We start from the raw sequence: 25,791 nt of genomic DNA on the forward strand, positions 1-25,791 counted from the left end.
CTGCTGTGGACTTAACAAGAATGTACCGAAACGTGGTAAAATGTATGGGGATGGGACTGCTTCGGAAAAGAAGAGAAAATGCAAACAAGGAATGGAATGTTATTGTTTTGTAAATACTGTAATATAAGGAGACAGTAAATTCGTAAAATATTACTTAAATATCCCTGTTTTAATGTCCTGCCCGAGCAAGTTAACCTACGTTGCAAGCCTTTGAAGCTTAATAAAGTGAGTCGTGTTGAGAAATCATACCAATTCCCCTCAAACCAGAGGGAAAACCAGAAAAGTACCGTATCGTACTGTTAACTTTCCCAAAGTCAAAAATGTACAATATGATCAACAGCTCGTAGGTCACTCCCCTTACAAGTCACGGGTAACTGATTATCAGTGCAATACTTCAGGTTGGGAGAGAAGATTCAGCTATAGAAGTAGTGACTCTGTTCCTATCGTCTTCCCGAAAGTAATTTATAATACCATAGCATTTCATTCACGAAAGTTCGGTTGAATAAAATCCTCTGTTCATTACAACTGAATAACCTGATGAGACTCCATAACACTCACAAAATTTAGTTTATTTTACACATAGAATGTCTTATTTTAAATGCAGGTAAATAAGGAAAGGGACTACATTTTATAAGAAAGAAATAAACTTAAAGAATCCCAGTTACATGGGCGGGATCGTCTTCGTACATCACATTTAAGCGTTATTTTTGTTCGAAGGATATTCTTCGTATTATTTCGACATCACTGAAAATAGCACTGAACCAATTTCACGCAAGTATGAAATACCGACTGAGATCATATGGTATCAAAATCTTCTATCACACTTGATATATCTTCGACACTGACCGATGCCACGTCAAATTCCATGATTTAAGAATGACACTAGTCTATATCAGTAGGGAGCGTGCACGGCCGCTCTTAGCGCCTCTAGCGGAAGAAATCGGTAACATTTTGGTGATCTTGTCTTGAGCGGTCAGTCCAGGCCGTGTAACTGTGGGTGTGAAATTGTGGTGGTAGTAGTAGTGTATCAAAATGCCTAAATCAAATAGAAACTGTTGTGCAGTGAACTGCCACAAGGCACAAAGAGACACGCATGGAAAAGGAATTATATTTCACACATTTCCTGGTCGTCCATAGGAATCGAGCAGATGCAGGAAGTGAATTCCGGTTGTTGGAAGGATAAAGTAAGTACAGTAGGCTACCTTATTTCATTTGTGACGTAAATCACACATTTCAAACATACCGGGTATGCCAAGTCAAGAACACATTCATTTAAGAACACTTTGAAATAGTACATTTCATTTCAATTGTGCATTGCAGCAGGTTCGTATGTTTACTTTCATGTCCTTCCACGTGCACGTGTCTTGAGTACGTCGAATAAATAATTAATAATAATAATAATAATAATAATAATAATAATAATAATAATAATAATAATAATAATAATAATAATAATAATAATAATAATAATAATAAATGTTTTCCTGCATATCAGTTGAGATGGAACTCCATCGGAACCCACCAAATGCTCCGTCATTTGCAGTGAACATTTTATTGGAGGAAAGCGAAGTAATATCGAAAATCATCGATCATATATACCATCTGTGTTTCATGAGAGCTATAAGAAGAAACCGAAAAGAGAATGTGATGTATCCCGGTTTTAATAGCGAGTAAACGAATGAAATGCTCAAATATACATACGTCTTCTAATCAGGAAACTCATGAATTTATTGTGAGAAATGAGTGTGTGAAAAACTACATAAGTCGGTGCAAGCAGCATTTGAGATTGAAGCAACGACTTTCGAATTCACTTGTGTTTTTAGTGGGAATGATGTAGGCACACTGTGCTACTCAAGCACAGTACCTTCAATTATTTCGGAAAAGGTGGATAAAAGTTGTGGTCGCAACACCCCCACTGGACGTATGCAGAGGATTTCATGGAAACCAGAGCGTAAAAAGTGAGGCACAGTTGAAGGAATTAACAAGCATTTCATTTAAAACATTCAGTTTTTACTTTCTTTGTTTCTTAAGTGTCTATGAATGTAAGTAATAACGATGTTTGTTTACTCGTTTTAATGAAAATGAAATTGGACCTTTGCTTCCTTGGCAGTCATATTTGGTGTACATCGGACTACTGCTGCGCGAATATATTTTACTGCTCTCGGAGTACAGTAGTAAAGAAACACACTTCTAATTTTATTTTCTGGCCTAGCAGACTATCCGTGCAAAATACTTTGCCTCGCGCTTTTAAAACATATTATCCTGACGTACGAGTTATAATAGATTGCACAGAAATGAAATCAGATACGCCAGCAAGAATAGATGAGAGATGTTACATGTATTCTTCGAAAAAGTCATGTTATACATTTAAATTTTTATTACCTGTGGCCCCAAACGGAACTAATGTTTTGTTTCCCCTTGTTATGGTGAAAGAACTAGTGATACTTTTATTGTTAAACAATTCAGGCTTCCTAAATCTTCTGTGTGAATGGGACGTTATATTAGCCGACAAGGTATTCCCAGGTTTTAAAACTGTCACCTCATTCTTTACTTGTTATGCCACCTTTTCTTCACAATGGGAGATTTACAGAAAATGAAGTGTTACAAACTCAGAGTGTAGCATGTGTGCAAATTCATGTTGACAGATGCATACTGAGGGTGAAATTTTCAAAATCTTGGAAAATATTCCTAATGGCCTGTTCCCGTATATCAGCAACATTGTTTACGTAGCTTGTGTGCTAGCAAATTTCTTGCCACCAATAATAAGGAACGTAGAACTGTAACCCCTGCACATAATCCACTCGTATAAATCTATCTTATCAGAACTTCGCGTAGCAACATGACGTGTTATCTACTTATTCCAACTGAATCCTGTTTATTTGCTTACCGGATGCTGCCTGTTTATAGCTTGTCAAAAGCACAGTCAATTTCACCGGAAATCTCACTCGCGAAATTTAAGTTTTCACAGATTCATAGATATGAGGTAGTTACAATATTGTTATTAATTTCGCCCTGTGACAACAATATCAGGTTTAAATGTACAGCATTGCAACTTCCCTAGCATTACTTCATATTTATCTTGACGACAAGATGCAACGATATTTTTTGCCTTAACAATGAAGCAAGTCTTCCAGCGGAACGCACTCTCACCGTATTAATTCTCAGAACTCCGCCAGAGCACTCTGTTACTAGTGCCGTGCACGCTCCCTATACCACGGTGTCCTTGATTTCATTTGACGTTACCGCGGCACATAGCTTACGAACAACCTATTCTACTTATCAATAATAATAATAATAATAATAATAATAATAATAATAATAATAATAATAATAATAATAATAATAATAATAATAATAATAAACGATTTATTAGTAAGATATTTCTTCTAATATTTCTCCAGTGAGAATACATGCCTAGTTTGTTTAGTAAAAGGAAAATTATCAACGACTTTGCTTTTACAATCACAGTCTCGAGTAAAAATTACACAATAATGTACGAAAAATACTAATATTTATATTGAGTAACCGTTTGAGTGATACTGAGAATGAGTACTTTCACAGTACCGGTATGTTATTTAGCATTATTTTCTAGCGTAGAAAACAGTAAAAAAAGAAGGGCGGTCAACTGCCTTACCAAAGTATTGCAGGAATGAACCGTAGTAGTAAACTCGTGTCCTCATCCCGAGGTGGTGCAGCACTTTTCAGGCACACCCCCATTGGAGGTGAGCTGCGTGTACCATTTAAACCATATACCAGCCCTCCTGCCATTCTTAAATTTCTGGCAGTACCGGGAATCGAACCCGGGCCTCCGAGGACGCTACGGAGGCGCACAGGAATGAACCATAATGGCGGGCGAGCATACACAGCCTTTAGACAGCCCCAGGTTATGTACCTATGTAAATTGGTGAGGAAAACAACAGATAGGGAATCTGCAACCTTGGCGACGGGCCTAAATGCAGATCAGTATTGACTGATTGAGCCGTATGTAGTGTATATGCCATTTTCGGTTTACTTTCGAAGTGGTTGGCTTGTCGTTATTTAATGTTCGAATTAAATTGTTTTGCACTGTGCATCGTGGACATATTGCGGCTGCTTGTGCAGGTTTATTCTGTGGACTGTGCTATTTCTCGTAAGATTTTCTACTTCAGGTAATTGCAGTTTCTTACGTTTTACACCGTGTCCAAAGGAGTCTCAGTCTTGTACATCTCCATAAGGAACTTTATACCGAACTTTACGAGATACGAAATAAGGTAAGCTTTATTGTTTAGTTGGTATTTAAAAATAGAAGATCAGCGGCAAATAATTCTGTTTTTTATCCGACTGTGAGCTGTCTACATTAAATATATCTCAGCTACCATTCTTAGTGATAATATACGGTATGCAAATTTGTTCCTACATGGTACCGGTACCGAGCTGATTCTGAATCGTCTGCTCATACGCTGGCACCAAAAAGTATTGGCATACCTACCATTATATGTACAGTGGTGGAAATATTTATTGCATCACCATGAATTACTTTATCTTTTTGTCCTTTTCAGCTGTTTGCTTTCAGTTTATACCAATCCTATTATTGTTAAACATTGTTGACATATTCTTGCTTTGAAAGTTTGACTTCTTCTCATATATATTTCAACAATACACAACCCTTTGTTGTTGTTGTTGTTTGTATTTACAATGAAGCCAGTGTTTATACAGTCATTTTGAGATTGGACTTTGCAGCGGGAAGTGGGTAGATCGGTTGAATTAACGCCAGGAAAGAAAGCTGCTATACTTGCTTATTCATCTGTTGGTCCAGAGATAGCCTCTAAGACAGGTTTTATTCAGACTACGATTTCAAGGATAGTGAAAAATACAGGGAAAAAGGAAATATTGATCATGAGAAAGGAAGAGGTCGAAAAAGGGCGTCTACTATGAAACAGGACATGGTATTGAAAAAGCACACTCAAGGATCGTCACCTGTCATCAGCTGAACTAAAGTGAGACTGGGAAGAAATGAATGACATCTCATTAAGCAGTAGAACTGTAGAAAATAGACTACTGGAAGCTGAACTCTCAGCCTGTCGTCCTAGAAAGAACCTTTTATTGACCAAGACAATGCGACAACCGCGGCTAAAATGTGCAAACGCACATGCGACATGGACATCAGAGATGTGGAACAGAGTAATCTTTTCTGACGAGTCCAAATTGAATCTACATGGCTCAGATGGAAAAGTGTTTGTGCGTCAAGGTAAAGGTGAAGAAATTTTTCCACTATGTATAACACATACAGTCAAACACCCACAAGGACAGATGTCTGGGGGTGCATTTCCAATCACGGGGTAGGTCATATGCACTTTATGAATAGCACTGTCAACACAGATGCCTACATAAGCATCCTCGAAAGGAAGCTTATGCCAACATTAAGAGACCAGTCTGGAGATGTTTCCTTCAGGATGACTCCGCTCCTTGCCACAGAGCTTTGAAGGTGAGCCCTATGATTAATATTTGTACCAAGCACGAACCAGATGACGTTCGTGGTTATTATCACATATTTCTACATTTCTGGTAAAATCCTTCCTTAGACAAAACTGGGTTGAAGTGTTAGAGTGGCCTGGAAACAGCCCTGATCTCAATCCTATTGAGAACTGTTGGAAGGTTATGGGAAATGTTGTCACCCAAAACAAGCCACGGAATAAATGGGAACTATTGGAGACCCTTGCGCGTGAGTGGTTTCATGTACTGAGTGAGGATTGCATGAAAAAGTTAATTTATTCAGTGCCTTCATGATGGTAAGCGGTGATTAAGGTGTGCGGTGGAACAACAAAGTATTAAATGGCAACAGTGCATTCATATGCGGCAACTGTGCTTTTACAAGCACTAAAGTCGATCACTGTGATGTTACAACATTAATATGCAGTGTTTCTTTCAAAATTAGTATTCATTTTTCAGAAGAGCAAACAGAATAGAACACATATCCACTTACATCCATGTTTCAAGAAAGTGTCAAATGATAAAAAACAAAAGGTTTTATAAAAACAAAAGTTAAGAATAAAAGTAAATTGATAAAAAATATTGCACATATTCATTTCTGATAGAAATAGAGAGAAATCAGGCCAATTGAGCTCAGTTATTCAATGATTATAACAAAATGGTTAATTATAAAAGGTGATGCAATAAATATTTCCACCACTGTACATTCCTCATTAATAATTGTGAAGCCAAGATTGAAATGTACAGTAGTAAATATAAGGTTCTTCGAGTATAATTGGTTCCTCACGACAAAAATGCATATACACAAATGAAATTAAAGTCTCTGTAATTCACGTAACTGAAGTCTAGTAGCCTGTGTGCCTACCGTTGACAGTGATGTAGAGGTGTGTCGGTACTGGCGTACCGGTACGCGTCACCTATTCTCCGAATGGAGCAGTGACAACCTGCTCCAGGATCCTCTTCTCTACCGGTCCACTGCTACTGTGGCAGTCTTGCGCTGCGACTCGCAGTTTGCTGTACCGGGAAGTGTTGTTACTGCTATTCGCAAACGGTCCAGTGACACAGCCGTCGTCGTCCCGTTCCGTTAGGGAGGTTGTGACAAGAACAGGACGGAGACATACCGGTATGGTGTTCAATATTTCATGTGAAAGAAAGAAATCCACAGTAATCTACTTCAGCATTAAAACGTTTCTAATAATAATAATAATAATAATAATAATAATAATAATAATAATAATAATAATAATAATAGTAATAATAATAATAATAATATATTATTGTGATTATTATTAATGACTGTTTTTCTTAACATAGTTAAAATATAGTTAAACGTCACTTTTAATACTATAACTAATCATTTAATCTGGCGAATATGATCAATGAACATTTTAAATTCACAACACTAAATACTTTTTAAAACGTCAGATATTTCAAAATGATCATCGGCGATTTCTAAACAACATTATAGGTCATTCACATGTCAGAATCTTAGGGAAGAATTGCACACAAAATGTTATCATTTTCCTAGTTGGGAAGTAACTGGATAAAAGTAATCGGATTACTTGTAACGATTACATTTAAAAAATACCGGTATCGTTACTTTTTCCACAAAGTCTACTTGTAATTTACTTCTTGAAATAAAATTGTGCCGGGCGGAGTAGCTTGGTCGGTACAGCGCTGGCCTTCTGACCCCGACTTGGCAGGTTCGATCCCGGCTCAGTCGGGTGGTATTTGAAGGTGCTCAAATACGTCAGCCTCGTATCAGTAGATGTAGAGGGACGTAAAGGAACTCATGCGGGACTAAATTTCGGCATATCGGTGTCTCCGAAAATCGTAATAGTAGTTAGTGGGACGTAAAGCAAATAACATTATTATTAGTAGATTTATTGGCAAGTTAAAGAACTCCTGTAGAACAAAATTCCGGCACCTCGGCGTCTCCGAAAACCGTAAATGTACTTATTGGGACGTAAAACAAATAACATTATTATGTATGAATTTATTAATTGAAGATAAAAAATATTTTCTATACTTTCAACCTACCACCAGTGTGCCATTATCGAATCAGATAAGACAGGCGTGATCATGACGTATTCGAAGAACAGAGCAGATCGTGCATCAGCTGACTACGTAAGCCTACAATGCTATATTCCTCAGCTCCATTTGTGCTTGTACCGGTTGTCACTGGACCGGTAGCGTGTCACCGCGCTCTGCATACTATGCCATGCTCCTCAGCTCCATCTGTGGCTGGACCGGTCTGTCACTGGACCGGCAGCGTGTCACCGCGCTCTGCATACTATGCCATGCTCCTCAGCTCCATCTGTGGTTGGACCGGTTTGTCACTGGACTGGCAACGTGTCACTGCTCCAGTCGTGTCACTGGAGCAGTTGGAGCAGTGACACATAATTTCTGGACCGTCACACCTCTACAATGATGACAGTTGTATATGTCTTGGCATGGTGGGAACCATGTTGCGAGTTATCTCTCCTGAGATCATTGACCATTGCTCCAACAACACCGTCTGAAACTCGCGTTTCCCTGTAGAATGACATTTTCAAACTTTTGCCTCCAAGTGAGCCCAAAAATGCTCTATTGGGTTAAGATCAGGACTCTGTGTGGAGTGAAAACTCTTCTTGGTGCATTATATAGTAACCACTCCCGCATTCACAGAGCCGTATGCTTCGGGTCGTTGTCTTATTGAAAGTAAAAGATGCCATCAAGACCCAGTTTCTGTGCACTGCTGCATAAGTGGCCTTGCACAACATCGGTATATTTACGATGATCCATGACACCTTCAATAATTGCCAAGTCACCAACACCAGAAGTTCCCATGCATCCCCAAACCACTATGCTTCCTCCTCCATGTTTTAGTGTAGGCATGTTGTGATTGGAGCTCTGTATTTCGTTTGCACCACACTCTTACATTTCCATCAGATCCAAAGAAGTTCAACTTGGATTCGTCAGAAAATATCACAGAATTCCAAAATTCAATCGATTTATTGACATAATTTTTGGCGAACTGGAAGTGTTCTCTTCAGTTAACTTCCAAAATAAATGGTTTCTTTCTCGGAGATCTCCCATGAATATCAGCTCCGTTCAAAACATTCCCAATAGTTTGAGCACTGACCTGTTTGTTGGACGTGGACTGGATGTCCGATACAATTGATCCTGCCTTTTAAAGGACTCTCTTAGCGCAAGACGAACTATGCTTTGAAGCTCCCTACATGTAAGAACACCGGGACGTTCAGATCTACGATTATTGTTTGTTGTTCCTGTCTCTTGAAACATCTTGATGATTGCCCGCACTGTTGAATAAGTAACAGAGAGTTCTTTACCAATTTCACGGTAACTTTTACCCTCCAAATGCAAGAAAACCACCTTGGTGCGGAAAGACAAGGAATGCTCCTTCGCCTTCGGATTCATCAACAAGTGAATAACCCATGCACTGGCGTCAGGCAAGCGACTGAATTGTTTGTCAACTCCGATTGCACAAATCTGGTATACGCGGCGCTGTCCGTAAAGCTCAATAACAAACGACGTACAGTGTGCCAATACTTTTTTGAGCAGCAGAAAACCCTAATTTAACAGATTACGTGTGTTTATGTTGTGTTCCGAAAGTGGTTTAATACACAAATTATTTCCTTTATTGAGTAAGGTTCCTAGTATTTACACTGACTGACAGTGACAATGCAACACCAAGGAGGAGTGGTTCGAAAGGGATGAAAGTTGGGGAAAAAACAGAGACGGCACGGATGAATAATTGATGTTTATTTCAAACCGATTTGCAAGTTACACAATGCGCACGGCATCGACTCAGTAGGATGTAGGACCACCGCGAGCGGCGATGCACGCAGAAACACGTCGAGGTACAGAGTCAATAAGAGTGCGGATGGTGTCCTGAGGGATGGTTCTCCATTCTCTGTCAACCATTTGCCACAGTTGGTCGTCCGTACGAGGCTGGGGCAGAGTTTGCAAACGGCGTCCAATGAGATCCCACACGTGTTCGATTGGTGAGAGATCCGGAGAGTACGCTGGCCACGGAAGCATCTGTACACCTCGTAGAGCCTGTTGGGAGATGCGAGCAGTGTGTGGGCGGGCATTATCCTGCTGAAACAGAGCATTGGGCAGCCCCTGAAGGTACGGGAGTGCCACCGGCCGCAGCACATGCTGCACGTAGCGGTGGGCATTTAACGTGCTTTGAATACGCACTAGAGGTGACGTGGAATCATACGCAATAGCGCCCCAAACCATGATGCCGCGTTGTCTAGCGGTAGGGCGCTCCACAGTTACTGCCGGATTTGACCTTTCTCCACGCCGACGCCACACTCGTCTGCGGTGACTATCACTGACAGAACAGAAGCGTGACTCATCGGAGAACACGACGTTCCGCCATTCCCTCATCCAAGTCGCTCTAGCCCGGCACCATGCCAGGCGTGCACGTCTATGCTGTGGAGTCAATGGTAGTCTTCTGATCGGACGCCGGGGTGCAGGCCTCCTTCAAACAATCGACGGGAAATTGTTCTGGTCGATATTCGAACAGCCAGGGTGTCTTACACATGCTGAAGAATGGCGGTTGACGTGGCGTGCGGGGCTGCCACCGCTTGGCGGCGGATGCGCCGATCCTCGCGTGCTGACGTCACTCGGGCTGCGCCTGGACGCCTCGCACGTGCCACATGTGCCTGCGCCAACCATCTTCGCCACAGGCGCTGCACCGTGGACACATCCCTATGGGTATCGGCTGCGATTTGACGAAGCGACCAACCTGCCCTTCTCAGCCCGATCACCATACCCCTCGTAAAGTCGTCTGTCTGCTGGAAATGCCTCCGTTGACGGCGGCCTGGCATTCTTAGCTATACACGTGTCCTGTGGCACACGACAACACGTTCTACAATGACTGTCGGCTGAGAAATCACGGTACGAAGTGGGCCATTCGCCAACGCCCTGTCCCATTTATCGTTCGCTACGTGCGCAGCACAGTGGCGCATTTCACATCATGAGCATACCTCAGTGACGTCAGTCTACCCTGCAATTGGCATAAAGTTCTGACCACTCCTTCTTGGTGTTGCATTTACTCTGTCACTCAGTGTATACAGTCGTATTATGTGCGAAAAGGTGTCTGTGCCAATACTTTTTCGTTCCAGTGTACATTCTGTGTCAACAGAAATTCTGAACTGTGAGCTCTGAATTTATGCTGTTCTACTACATTCAGATCCATTTCAGAGCCAATCCCAGCAGCGCACATTCAATACTAGGGACTGCATGTTCTATAAATGCACATTTGATTTGACCAGTAAATGGTGTGACTATATGCAGTACTAGTGATGGGTCGCGTGATGCAAAGCTCCCGATGCATTCTGATCAAGCGATGCAGTACGTGCCTCATGATGCTATCTCGATGCCGTATATTGACGTCAGGCGCATGAGCCCTTTGTCTCGAGGCAGTGCTGGGAAACGTATCGAGAGCTTTCGATGCATTTCGAGCAAGTGATGCAGTCCATGACTCGTACCGGTAATCCTATCTCGAAGTATGAATCGGGACATCATGCTCATGTTAACCCTCGACTATACTACGCCTGCTGATCAACTAATGACGTCTCCGAAAATCTTAATAAGTAGTTAGTATGACGTAAAGCAAATAACATCATTATAACAACTAATGACGATAGGCCCACTTCTTTTTAATCTACTCGCAGTCAACTTATTACCTGTACTTCCTGCATTTTACTTACCCTGTCCGCTTACACGGCGAAGTGGTTAGCGTGCTGGCGTTTGGTCCAAGGGCTTACGGGTTCAATTCTCGGCCAGGAAAGACGTTCTATTCTTCATTGATTTGTTCCTATTGTTGGGGGACTGGATATGTGAAATAAATAGTAATGAAGAGTGACATATTTTTAACATTTTATTGAAACCATTTCTTTTACGACGCATCGAGTTGTGTAATAATTTGAACAGAAAGGAAAATATACCGGTAATGGCATAAAGATACTGGTGTATGTGTGCATGTATCTGAAAAGGGACTCGTTCTCGGGTTAAGTCTCCTTCTTGACTATCGATACTTTTATAGAAGTATGGTAACAAATTGATCGTTTCCATGAATAGGATCATTCAAGACCAGCCACAATATTATCCGACCTGAAGGCACATACACAGTATGTTATCCCGTCGACAAACTTTCGGAAATTGTTGAGGGAAACCTGTGTATATTGGTAGAAGGAATCCGTGGTCTCTGGTGGCTCGTTATAGAGTAGAACCGGTAATTAAATTATGATTTATTCGGTTTTATTACCGCAAATAACCTTATTTCGGTGGAAATATCTTCACAACAGAGAAAAAGCCTGCAATATTCAATAACCAAAACGTACAACACAAAACCCAGAGTAGCAAAGCCTGTAATATGTAATAACTAAAACGTACTACACAAAACACAGTAATGCGATAACCCTCTGTAGAAACACATACACTTTTATCACAGTGTGTTCAATATTTTCTGTCAGTGTACTGTTTTAATGGTAACAATTCCATGTCGTTGGCTTCCAGCACATTAAAGAACTCCTGCGGGACATAATTCCCACACACCGGCGTCTGTCAAGAACTAGCATTTAGGACGGACGTAAAACAAATAACATTATTATGAGTACTATTTTCAGTGCAATACAGATACAAAGCTAACTGATCTGATGACATAGCCACGAGGTAATCAAGTTTGTTTACATTATAATTGGTGTATATTGCATGTGTTCAAGTGGAAGAGATTTTTTATATATTGTTTATTTTCTATGTTCAGTAACGTTACAGTTACTTCTATTAGCGATTTGGTTGTTTCTGCACGACCAGGCGTGTGTTTGGTAGCCGAAACTCCGATTGCAAAACAAAAACAAACAAAAATATCTGAAGAGAAGATTCGAACCACCACAAAACGTAGCGGAGGATAATACCCAACCATGCTATTGAGCTAACTGAGCCATACTAACAGCTCGAGTTCAATGTTTGCTAATCATTTCTGTTTCTACCATATTCGTACTGGCTGAGGTCCAATTGGAGCGTGCCTCGAGATGCATCGAGAGTGGTGACGTCAGTCTCGAGTATCTCGAACGAGAGTTTTGCCCACCACTATGCAGTACTTCTTATTGGAATAGTGAGATCATCCATCGTTTAACATTTTGTAACAATTCGTAGATGGCATCGATACAGTTCACAGATGCCATTTACTGATTCCAACAAACCACTATTAATAATCACTTCTGGAAGCATTCTGTTTCATGTATGCTAATTAAGATAATTTTGGAGGAGTTCATAGAAAGTTGTATAAAAGTAGTTTATGGCCAGTACAGAACTGTTTGTTGTAACAAAATAGTTTATAGCCAGTTCGGAAATGTTGTAATGAAGGAACTGTTTGTTGTAACAAAGGAGTTGAAAGCCAGTTCAGAACTATTTTTTGTAATGGACATACAGTAGGCCTATATATTGTAGCATAATCAGTAATGGTTGCAACTTTCTGGATAAAGTTGCCAATGAGTACCTGGCTATCCTCTATCAAATAATTTGTTTGATCAATAAGGAATGTGGCTCAACTGCTACTGAATACAACTTATTGTATGGTAGCTGCTAAAGGGGCTGCTAGCCCAGGTGAGTACTGTGCCTTGAGAGAAGAACTACTGCTTTATCAGTGTAAGAATCTGGCTTCTTAAAATACATGAGGCGCAGGGCTTACCCACAATTGTCTTTAACATCCAGGATGATTTACATAATTTGTAAGTGTGATGAATAAGACTGGGCTCACCACTTACTATCCAAAGGTTTGTGGATTGAAAACAAAACTGAATGTACTATATCAGAACATTCCTAATACTGACTTTCAAATTTTATATTGTATCTGAATCACCGCTTGACTCTAGTAAAAAATGAGTAAAGTTTATATAGATCAGTACAAAATGTACACGGCCAATAGAATTAGTGCAGGGACAGGTTGTGGGGATTGTGTCTTCACAGTGGCTAAAAGCGGATCATTTGCCCTGGAAGTTGAGCAAGAATTTAATAATTTGGAAGGTTTGGTTGTAGAATTTCCTTGTTTTGTTACAATTGGCTGTACATTACACTGACACTGATAGGACTGATGGGATAGGAAAAGGCTAGGAGTGGGAAGAAGTCACAGCCCCAGAGATAGATTTCTGTGTTTTCCCATTTTCACACCAGAGAAATGCGGGGACTCTGTATTACTCAAGGCCACAGTCACTTGCTTCCCACTCATAACCATAATGCCATAAGTCCTATCTGTGTCTGTGTGATGTAAACAAATCGTTAAAAAAAAAAAGACTGTGGTACATCAAACCAGTCATTAGACTCCTAGTGTAGTGGGTGGTATGTAAGTTGCGTAGTCACTGCCTTTTCACAAGGGGTGTGCAAATTAATCCCATTCTGTGGGTGTGGGATGTTCTTTCATTGAAAATGTTTATCCCTGAGGTTCAGTTTCCAGGTAAAGCTGGAACTCCTGTGGCTATGAGCACAATATCAACAGTCACCTAAAACTACAGACTTGACTACAAAACAGCAATAATATTGTTCACTGCTCATGTTTCAGTGCAAGAGCTGTTGAAGTAATCTACATCCACAAACTGCCCATACCTTCACACACTATTTAAAATGGACTTGGAAGTAAAGATCAAAGAGGAACCAATCTGCTTTGAGGAAACATCAAATACTTCATGCGTAAGTATCATTCCAGGTAACTTTATACTGATTACAATTAAACCCTTATCAGTCGTCTGAGTTTGACTGGTTACATAACTCTACTTTTATCTGATGTTCAGGAGATATATGAGTATCTAGCTGTGTATTCTTAAGGCATATATTTATTTGTATACTAATCTCAAATTGACAAAGTAGTTTTTTTTTTGATTACACAAATGCAGAATTTACAGGTATGCACATTTTATTTGGCACAGCACATCTGAAAGCTGAAGAAGTGGGTTTCTTTTCATCTCTCTTTGATTTGTAGCTCTTGCAAGGGAAAATGGCAGTCTGAGTAGCTCATGTTGTGGAGGGCTTGTCTTCTGGTTTCAAGTTGGCATGTTAATCCTTTATCTCACTGATGGTATTAAAGGTGCTCAAATACATTAGCCTCCTGCGGGAACGATTTCCATCATCATAGTGTTTTGAAACCTTTAAAGCTAGTTTGCACAACATAGAATAAATAAGTGTTAGGCTGGTGAGTAACAATTTTCCTCCACTTCAATAATTTACAATAAGAAGAGCAATTTTTAATAGCCAAAAATTCAAGTTCGTGACGGGATGTTTGATCTGTTCTGTTGATTTTCCAGCCCAACACCAACATACAAAGGTTCCATCTGAAATGATATAGTGAATTACATGTTTAGATCTTAAGGAGTCAAATAATTCAATGGTAAACCAGTTAATTCTGGGAAGTGTTCTAAGAATAAGAAGGCAAAAATATTAACTTTGGTTGTATAATAGTTAATTATTTGATAAGCCTACGCTTAAGTGGGCAACAACAGAACAAAATAGTAGCAAGAAACATTTTATCAGTGATCAATTTTTGTAAGGAAACAATCTGACGTTTTAATACATTTTTTAAAATGTTACATAACATAAAAATAACCTGTTTTACTTTTCATAAATGTTCTAAAGTGTTCCATTACAACAAGCATTATCAAGAAATGGTCGTTATGTATGTATGTGTTAAAAATAATGGTATATATTGGTGATGTCTTATGTACAGATGAATAATGTTAGACCATAAGATATGGGAAATATTGATTTATGGTGTAGAAATCGCTGATCAAGTGAGGTAGGGCTCCCAAAACATGTACGAGTGAAATAATTGTACAAAATTAGAAACTGATAATCTATCCATAGGGCAGATCAAACCATCACCCATAGTATATTATATGTTGGATGTCATTCATTGTTATTGGAAATAGGAGATAATTGTTGGCATTGGAACCTTCTATTAATTATTTTTCCCCATGGATATTGTAATTATTGGGTAGTTAACACTTATTATTTTCAGTGTAAATTACTGAGCAGGCCCATTTCTTTAGAAAATGAGCACCTTTATCTTACCTACAAGGCCCCAGTAAGATTTCCAATGAGTTAGAGTTATCAGTACCTGAAACTTAGTGCTGATTCTGGATCCTATCAATGCTATGGACTTTTCTTCATTAGGTCAAAACTACTAGTGACATTTAGGTTACTCTTCATGATAAAATTACTGATTGTGACTGGTCGCTTCCTTTTTGCCTAAAATCATGAGGGGATGGGGTCCATTAATACAGTAATGATAATTCTATGTTATCCTCTTTGGCACCAACAGATTTAAATTAACATGTATATGGGGAGCTTGCTCATTATTGATTTTTACTCATCTTTTCTCCTGATTGAAAATATTTTATAACGTTGATGGTCAACATTGATAATTGGATTTTCCACTGTCACAATACTCTTAAGGCTTCCTAAAGTGTTGCTTTTGAGATTGCACAGATGGATAAATTTAGGGCAGTACTATTTTATTCCCTGTTACATTGAGGAATTAACATGGCTCATGTGGATAGTGAGATGGTTAAGTACTCCATTGAATTAAAATTCACCTTATACTGCATTTGAAACAAAGTTAATGGCAGAATAATTGACCACCTCTTTTTCCACCATGATATTACAAAACTGGTATCACCTGACCTGATTGTGTGACTGTAGGTACTGCAACAGCTTTTTTTTTTAAATGCTGTTTGTTTGGAGCGTCGCCTTATACAGATCTTTTGAAACTACGTGCATCATGTAATGTGAACCTGCACATAATTTGAATGGATATGCACTAATTACACACTGTAAAACTGTTTAGTTAAATGATCAGTCATTATTTTCATCATAATTGCATCAGAGTTTAAATGTTTAGCAGTTTTGAATGATGTCACAAACCCGTATGACACTCCACAGCAATGGAATAGTAATCCTGGTATTGAATGATTATGAATGAGTGGTAGAACACTAGAAGTTCAAAATCCTCTGTTGTCTTCTTCAGAGTAAAAATACAAAAAAACAGTTCACTTTTGCAATTACTGTTACACGTCTCTTGATACGAATGCCATGAGGGGAATAAATTGAAATTGTTTCATATCCATCTTAGTTTGTAGTATTCCCCACCTTGCCACTCATTCCTGATACTTAGCTGACACATTTTCTGGGGAAAACACTGCAGTAGTTACACAAGTAGCTGGTAGGAGAGGATAAATTGACATGGAAAACTGCATCATTCTAGTCCATGGACTGATGAGCCATGAATATTAGTAGTGACTGTAATCTGTATGAAAAAATTGTCACAACTCTGTATCTACATATTGATTATTTTGGCAGCATTTTCTTTTAATTATCCATTTCAGGTGAAATAATGATACCTAAATATTTTTAGCTTAGGGGTCTTGCCTTTCTTTTTGTTGTTGTTTGAGTTCTTGTAACTGAAAAACTACTGGATGTATTTGAATCCACATTTTGAATCCTCTTATCCATGGACGTTTTTAGGTTCAGTATCATTTCATTATCCATGAATTGAGTGGGGATTTGTGTGAAGACTGAAACAGTGATTTTACTCTCCCAGAAATTATACCTGGCCAAACGTATTTGAAATCTACCAACCTCACTGGAAATCTATTTGTAAAACTTTCTGCTCATGTCCACTATTTTGATAGGAAGATTAATGAGGATGATATCTTTTGAGAATGCCTTGCAGTCTTAGTTCCTAAAGCACATAGCCTGTGAGAAACTTTCTTTCTACCTGAGAGAAACTTCACATTTATTTTAAATCATTTACATTTAATCAGTTTTTATACTCACATGAAGCAGTAGACTTGCTGTCATAATTCCACTTTAGGGAGTGATGAGTCAGACTGTTCATGAGAGTGAAAGCTACTGGGGCAGTCGTCACCATTCTCCTTTGCAGTTTCAGAAGTCACCGATGTGAACTAGTCATCTCACCTGACAATGTTTTCAATCTCACAAATCTTCCAACTCTTTCCCACGATACACTTCCAGCACCTGTTTTAATGGCCAGTTGATCCAGTTCTTCCAATCAGCTGCAACCAGCACCACATCCCCTTCTCCAGTGTTTATAGACATCTTATTCTGCTTCTGGATCAACTGACTTAGGTACTCTTCACAAAATCTTGTTGCAACTGCAGTAGAAATCAAAATTTCCTTGATAAGTTCGGAATCCAGTTGATCAAAATCTAGTATTCCCATGCAGGCATCGTCTTGCAAAATACTTGAAGGTGAAAGTTGTTTGAGATCTTCAGACTTCGGAGGCAAGTATGTAAGAGGATGGGAATTAACGATGGCTGCACGCTCACCCAGTAGTATCGTCATCTCTTTGCAACACAGTGAAGCTCTCCCGAGTGCACATCTCAAATTTCTCTATATTATTTGAATCAGAATTTTCCACCAACCACCCCACCATCCTGCTGTGGGAGGGTTAATCCTCTACTGTATTCGCTGCATTGTGGACTCTCTTTCTGTATGGTTTTAGTTGACAGTTCAAAACAAATTATCTGTACCAGTGAAATTTGTTTTATTGTTGTTGTAGTTAATTTTGGTCTTTCTGATGGAGTGATGAACCATCGAAAACTCATTAAGAATTCATTCGTTATGAAATTGCTGACCAGTTCCAAGTGCACTGCCCTATACACAGCAAATGTAAATAGCATAATCCACCCCTTCCTCTTTACTTTCAGTATTGAGATTCCAGCGAGTTCTACACCTGTCACCTCAAATACCACAGCATCCATTATTCTATTTTTCGATAGAGTTCCAGATTCAGCATCCGCCTTCTTAGCTTTGTACCATTTTTCATCTCACACATCTAGACAGCATGGTCTGGCTGCCCCTTCGTCCTTGTATACCGGAAAGTATTTCATGCAGGTGCAACAGCAACATGCGAGTGCCAATGTGTAATATTCTAACACCCACTGGTCTCTCTCTAAACCTGAACAGAACAGAGGGAATAAGGTCAATTTGGACCTTTGTCATACAGTCATTCTGTGACTACACCCTCTTCCTTTTACCGGATATGTTGAATATGGGCCTAATTTGCATTGCTGCACTGCCTTTAAATATATCCCGATGAGTTAGAATGTAACATTTACCCCTTGGCCCTTCATAATGTCTCTCATGAACAATACCATCTGTAGCCCATTCTTGCAGTACAGCATCATACTCATCAAATTAATTCTCACGGATAATTTTCTCAGTCATAGAACACAGTCTTTTTTTCTGCAACGTCACTGTGTCATATATTACTTGCAATCCCTATTGTTTCTCAACTCTTGTGTCAAGGGGGCAATGATGTTGGTGAAATTATTCTTAAGGAATTGGAAGGGATGTTAGATAAACTCCATTGTCATAAAGCAGCAGAATAAATGAAATTAGACCTGAAATAGTGAAGTATAGTGGGAAGGTAGGGTTGAAATGGGTTCATAAATTAAGATTATCATGGAGTGTCAGTAGGGAACCTTCAGATTGGATGAAAGCTGTGTTTTCACCTACCTATAAGCAAGCAAAGAAGAAGGATTGCAACAATGATCAAGGTATCTTAATAATCAGTATACCAGGCAAGGTGTTCACTGGCATCTTGGAAGGGAGGTGATGTGAGTGGTTCAGAGGAAGTGGGATGAAAAGCAGTGTGGTATCAGACCATAACGGGACTGTCAGGATCGGATTTTCTGTATTCTCTAGAATTTCGAGAAACCTCTGTTGTTCGTAGTTTACATAGATCATCTGCTAAAAGGTATAAAGTGGCAGGAAGGGATTCAGTAAGGTGAAAATTTAGTAAGCAATCTGGCGTATGTTGACAACTTTACTTTAACAGCAGATTTTGCCTAAAGCCTGCAGTCTAGTGTCTTGGAGCTTGGAAATAGGTACAATTAGTATGGTATAAAAATTAGCCTTTCTAAGACTAAATTGATGTTGGTAGGTAAGACATCCAAGATAAATGAATGTCAGATTGGGGATACGAAGTTGGAAGAGGTAGATAATTTCAGATATTTAGGATGTGCGCACTTCCAGGCTGGTTATATAGTAAGTGAACTTGAGTCAAGCTAATGCAGTCTGCTTACAGTTGCAATCAACAGTATTCTGGAAGAATGAAGTCAGCTCCTGGACCAAACTGTCTTTATATAGGTGTGTTTTCAGACCAACTTTGCTATACGGGAGTGAAAGCTCGGTGGGTGCAGGATAACATATTCACAACTTAGAATTAACGGACATGAAGGTAGTAAGAATTATTGCTGGTGAAAACCGACGGGAACAATGGCAGGAGGGTACTAGTTATGAAGAAATTTAATCTCGGTTAGGATTTAACTCAATGGATGGACCTGTAGTCATGAAGCGAATCATGGTGGGTCCATGTGTGGTGAATGGAGCAGGATAGGTTACCTAGGAGAATGATGGATTCGGTCATGGAGGGTAAGAGGAATACAGTGGGACCAAGGCAATGATGATTAGGCTCAGTTTCTAATGATTTAAAGATAAGAGATATAGAACTAATTAGAAATAGGGGATTGCTGTGGTGATTAGTATATTCACAGAGGCTTGCAGACTGATCACCAAAAGGAATAACAGACTATAATGAATATGCATGTATGTATCTACTCCTTTAACAGGACTTTTCATAATGTGCTCATGGATAAAAATTGCATTAGCCTCTGTTGGCAGCATGGACTGAAGTTATCTGGAAGATTCCTCTGTTCTTCATGCAGTACAAAATACTAAATGCATTCTTACATACAATGATCAGTTTATTGCCTTATTACATGAGATACAAAAATGCTATCTGATTTGAGTGGTGGTTCACTTCAAGTTCACCTCCTTGATGGTGATTTTTGATCAGTCAGCCCCATTAAGGAAAAGTCTTGCTATTAGAATAAGCATGAAACAAACTTTGCAAGGAATGGACCTTCTCGTCTTAATTTAGCCATTCAGAATATTGATTATATTATTATTATTATTATTATTAATAATAATAATAATAATAATAATAATAATAATAATAATAATAATAATAATAATAATAATTGTGGCCTGTTGCAGATTTTTTGAACTGACACCTATAGAAAAACATGAATGTCTAAGCACTGAGGCAAAGAACAATAAATGTGTCATATCTTTCATACTGTGCGTCTCAAGCATGATGATAAGAAAAGGATGTGTTTCATTTAGACTCATTACACTGCACCAATCCACATGTGTCATTGCTTATTCAATCAGGAATTATACTCTATTGGATCCAGATATTCAATCAAGATATGAATTGCATTAGTGCAGTGTCCGTGTTTTCCCCCATTGGCAGCATGGCCTGAAGTTATCAGTGAAGTTACCTGGAAGTTTATGTTGATTAGGAGGATGTAATAAAGTCTTGTAGGTGTATAATTCAGTACGGATATGAAGCTGATATTATGTAACACTGCAAAAGATGCAAATACTGCACATATTTAATTGATTTAGTGGTATATTTTACACACTGTTAAGTTAAAAGAAGATATATGATGGTTCAACCTTTCAATACTATTAACATAAGAAATGTAATTTTTACATTCCTACTTATTTATAATTGGTACCGGTTTCGACTATTGTTCCTGGTCATTATTAGCCAACCACAAATAAGTATAAAGACAATGTGTAGGTAAAAATATGTGAAGTTTGAATAATTCCATCAGTTACTGCTTGTGAAGCACTAAAACACTTTAGGGAGCACTGTGTGTTGAAATTTCAGCCAATAGCAAATAAGTATAAAAGGCAGTGCACAGGTAAACAAAATGTGAAGTTAAAAATTTTCCATCAGATGCCGTCTACGAAGCACCATAAAACTTCCCGGAGTACTATGTGTTGGAAATTCAATGTTATGCAGAAGTCTAGGTTCAAATATGTATTTTTACTTGTTGTTCATGAAGCAGAGTTTTGATCCGCACATATGTCTTGCCACTCTTCAAAAACTTGCTCTGTACTACATTTATGTATTTGATCTACGACTTCTGCATGGTTTTGGAACTACCAACATGCAGTACTGATCCCTCAAATTATATAGTGCCTCACAAACTACAACTGAAAATACGTTTTTGATCCTAGAGTTCTTCATAACCTTGAATTTCCAACACACTCTGTTCGCTAAAGTGTTATACTGTGCTTTGTAGACAGTATCTGATGGAATTTTTTAAAATATACTTATTTGTGAGCAGCTGGTGATGACCGAGAATAATGGTTGAAACTGGTACCAATCATAATTAAGTAGGACTGTGATAATTACATTTCTTATTTTAATAGTATTTGAAGGTTAAACCATCATATATCTTCTTTTAACTTAATAGTGAAGTAACCTCTATAAGGAACATATGAAATTCTTGTCTCTTAATATTTTACACACTGCTTACAACATAATCAACATATTCACTATACAAAGAAAGGCCTACATAACTGGTGACTTAATCTTGATCAAGCCTGTGAAAATCAATTTCTTTTTGAACTGTCTGTACAAGACGAGGTTTCAATAAAACAGTACCTTTCAAAAACACAATTAGAATTACAAGATGGGTCATACTGCCAGTAAGAAAAATGAAATGGCATGTGGCTTTTAGTGTTGGGAGTGTCTGAGGACAAGTTCAGCTCACCAGATGCAGTTCATTTGATTTGATGGCCGTAGGGGACCTGCACGTCTTGATGAGGATGAAATTATGATGATGAGGACACATGCACCCAGCCCCCGTTTAAGTTAAATTAGCCAATTGTGGTTGAAATTCCCGACCCTTCCGGGAATTGAACCCGGGACTCCTGTTACCAAAGGCCAGCATGCTAACCATTTAGCCATGGTGCCGGATAATCTGACCATTCAGAAACTTCCTGTATGCAGCTTTAAATTGTCAAGAATTTTATATCCATCTCTTTTTCTCCCACGTGAGTGGATGAATTTCAGGTGACCCTGGCTTAAACTCCATGTGACGAGGTACCTTAGTACAAAATCCTCTCCCAAAACATATGTTTCTTCAAGACCTTGCACACTTAACAAATTAGAAATTATACCGTTCATTGCAGTTATTTTCTTAGTGTTGCAGAGGGACAAACCATCATTTAACGTTATAGTATTAAGATAACTTATGCATTTTTCAATATCAGTACAGATTTAGGCCTCGTTGGAATATCTGTTTGCAGCCTTGGTTTGCTTACACGTAAGATGGCATGAATTTATTAAATCAACGCAAGATTTAGGAACATTGCAATTTGAATGGTACTTTCACAATCTGTAAACACTTCAAGACCCAGATCACTGCAAAATTTAAGGGTATTAGCCACAGAAGTACTGAAGGTTTGTGCCCCTAAGGAAATGTTTATCTTCTGTCTCACCCACTCATTCTTTCTCCTTAGACCATAACCGGTGTGCAGGCCATTCACTTCCTGTAATAATATCAAGTTCTAGATTTTTCACTGCAGTACTGTTTTTTTGGTCTGGAGCACTACCATCTACAAAAACCTGCTTTTCTGCTAGGAAATTCATTGCATGTTTTATATTGTGAGCAGCATCAAGGAAAGTTAATGCATTTTGCTCAAACTCTGCTGGATGTGGAAAAGAACACTGGGAGTTCAGTCCAACAAACTTCATTCTTGAGGCTATCAGTTGCAATCCCATCACAGCTGCTGAGTATATGATTTTTTGTATGAGCACTCCAATCACTGGTATTTTTGAGCTCATATTCAGTGTTGCAACCATAAAATCTAACACTTCCTTGGCCACTTCTTACTCACCAATATCTAAATATCCCTGACCTAAGTCAACATAGACATAAAACTGTTTGTTTTCCTGCACCAAGTTCTTCTTAATAGCCATTTCATTAAACATCTAAGTTCTGAGGATTGATTGTGCAATAGCCCCAACTTTTTCTTTATTTTAGAAACTCTCCTCTGTAAAACCTCGACTGTCATCAATAGATGTTGCCCAAAGACAAAGATTTTAAAGATGTGGTGGTGTAAAAATTTCCATAGGCACTGGTAACAATAGGGATTCTGGGGATACTGATGCATGGTTGGGTTGGCCTGAAGCCTGTCAAGGTCTTGGATCACCTCTTGGATATAGCTACCCAGAACTTTGATACCTGAATCATTATGTTTCTTGTGAAGACCTTCAATGATTTCTTGCTAAAGGAAGACTTTCCTCCTGTTCCTCTTTGTTTTCCTGGTAGCTTTTCCCTTTGCTGCTTTATTTTCTTAGGGATGGGACAAAAGCTGTAGTTTTGATCATAGGTTTGGTGATACAAAAAATAAAATTTTTAAATAATGTCACCCAGATCACTACAGTTTTATATTGCATGATTAATAGGAGCAGCAAATGGTTAGGAAAAGATAATTTAATAGTCCCCACTTTGTATACCTTAATTTTAACAGGTTGCCTCTGTTGGATTTTCTTGGTTATATTTTATTTTCAATGAGCACTCTATTTTCTTTGTTTGCAAATGTGAGAGAAAATGAAATGCTTAGAACCATGTCGCATTTGGCAGTAATAGCCACTGGTCATTTGATACACATACTTAATTTTGAAGTGTGTGGAGCATAAATGACTGTATTGTGTGGGATGCAATTTGTCTCTTTTCATCCTCACAACCCATTGTTGAGTTAATTCTTTGGTCTTTAAAAAAAGGAAATAATAAACATGATCAATTGAATAATAAATCTGTCCCACAGTACTTCCTCTGTTTAAAACATTAAAATGGGTTTAATATCAAACAGGAATTGCAAAAGCAATGTCAGTTATAATTCAGTAACACTTAGTTAAAACAAAATGTATCTTTGGATTAGTTACACTAATTAGTGCAGGTACATGCTGAACATAGGGCTGGCATTCTTGAGACAACAATCTGACCTTTTTCTCCTCAATTCATATAAAGTCTTGTTACAATGCACAATATATCTATATTGAGCAAGTGGCCATACGGTTAGGGTCATACAGCTGTGAGCTTGTATTCGGGAAATAGTGGGTCAAACCCAGTGTTGGCAGCCCTGAAGATGGTTTTCCATGGTTTCCGGTTTTCACACCAGGCAATTGCTGGGGCTGTACATTAATTAGGGTCACGGTCACTTCCATTCCACTCTTAGCCCTTTTGTAGCCCATCGTCGCCAAAGGACCTATGTGTGTCGGTGCAACATAATGTAAGTTGCAATACCCCTGTCAGCTGATCATATGTACACGTGCCTTCACAAGGAGCACTGATGTCAGACATACAGGCCCTCTATGATACTGTAGATAACCTATAGGTGGTTATGGTTCATGTTGTTTAGGGCCTATGACATCCATATGAGGTGGCCTGCCCTAATACTTCTCTGGTGCTCAATGCCTGTTGTTTTCTGGATTGGCCCAGAACAAGTTTGTCACTTGTACTTTCCGGCTCAGTCTCATCCTTGGCTCTTACGATATGAAAGTGACTGAGATATGAGCAGTATGGGCAACACCATTCCTAATACAGCCAGGTCTTATAGGAAAAGGTGTGAAATAGCTGGTCTGTGTGCACAGTTCAGTGAACATGAGAGGTTGGTATGTAACAGCACTGTCTGGCTGGAAGAGGAAAGCAAAGGGAAACTACCTTACTCTTCATTTCCCTAGTTTTCCTCCTGAGTGACACCTAGCTCTCTATGGCAGCTGATGGTAGAGCTGCTGAGGATCCTCCCTGCCTTCAGGCTGATCACTTCATGTACAAGAGGAAATATGGAAGATACATTTTCCTGCTGAGTTGTATTTGTTGGTACAAGATGTGAAAAATAACAGTGATGAATTGTGAAGTTCTTAATATTTCAGAATTGATTTTGGATTATTTTTAAGTATGTCTGTATATTTTGCTGATCATTCGGTGTTATTTTGGAAGGTTGAATATTATATAATTGTTCTACTCTTCAAAAATAACTCTGGGCATTCAAGCAGGACATTCCTCCACTCCTGAAGGTCTCTTAGATGTCATGCTTTTAAGGATACTCGACATTGAGATTTTCTGACAAATGATAATGAAGATTTGAAACTGAAACTGTATAATTTACTAGGAAATAATGAATTATTAAGCCCACTCGTTTATAAATACATTTCCAGTTGTGTCTGAAAAATTTGCCTAATATATTAACTTTTTCACAGGAGAATTACAAAATTATATCAGAAGAGATGCTTTTGAAAGAAGAACCAAAATCTGAGTTGGCAGTGCCAAGAGAAACACAGGTAAATACATTTGAAGTAATCTGATATTTTGATGACATTTTTCTGAAAATGGAAATTGTAACTTACTGCTGAATAGACTTCAT

At 38.7% G+C, this 25,791-nt stretch overlaps 1 long non-coding RNA gene across 1 annotated transcript; it reads left to right on the top strand.

Annotated features, from left to right (window-relative positions):
• Nucleotides 1-4,132: 4,132 nt before the first annotated feature.
• LOC136882083 (uncharacterized) lies at nt 4,133-25,708 on the top strand. The gene is made up of 3 exons (XR_010861085.2): nt 4,133-4,250; nt 14,045-14,172; nt 25,628-25,708. It is a non-coding gene; the product is annotated as an uncharacterized lncRNA (long non-coding RNA).
• The last annotated feature ends 83 nt before the right edge of the window (nt 25,709-25,791 follow it).

Source organism: Anabrus simplex, chromosome 10, assembly GCF_040414725.1.
Source record: "Anabrus simplex isolate iqAnaSimp1 chromosome 10, ASM4041472v1, whole genome shotgun sequence".
Classification (NCBI taxonomy): domain Eukaryota; kingdom Metazoa; phylum Arthropoda; class Insecta; order Orthoptera; family Tettigoniidae; genus Anabrus; species Anabrus simplex.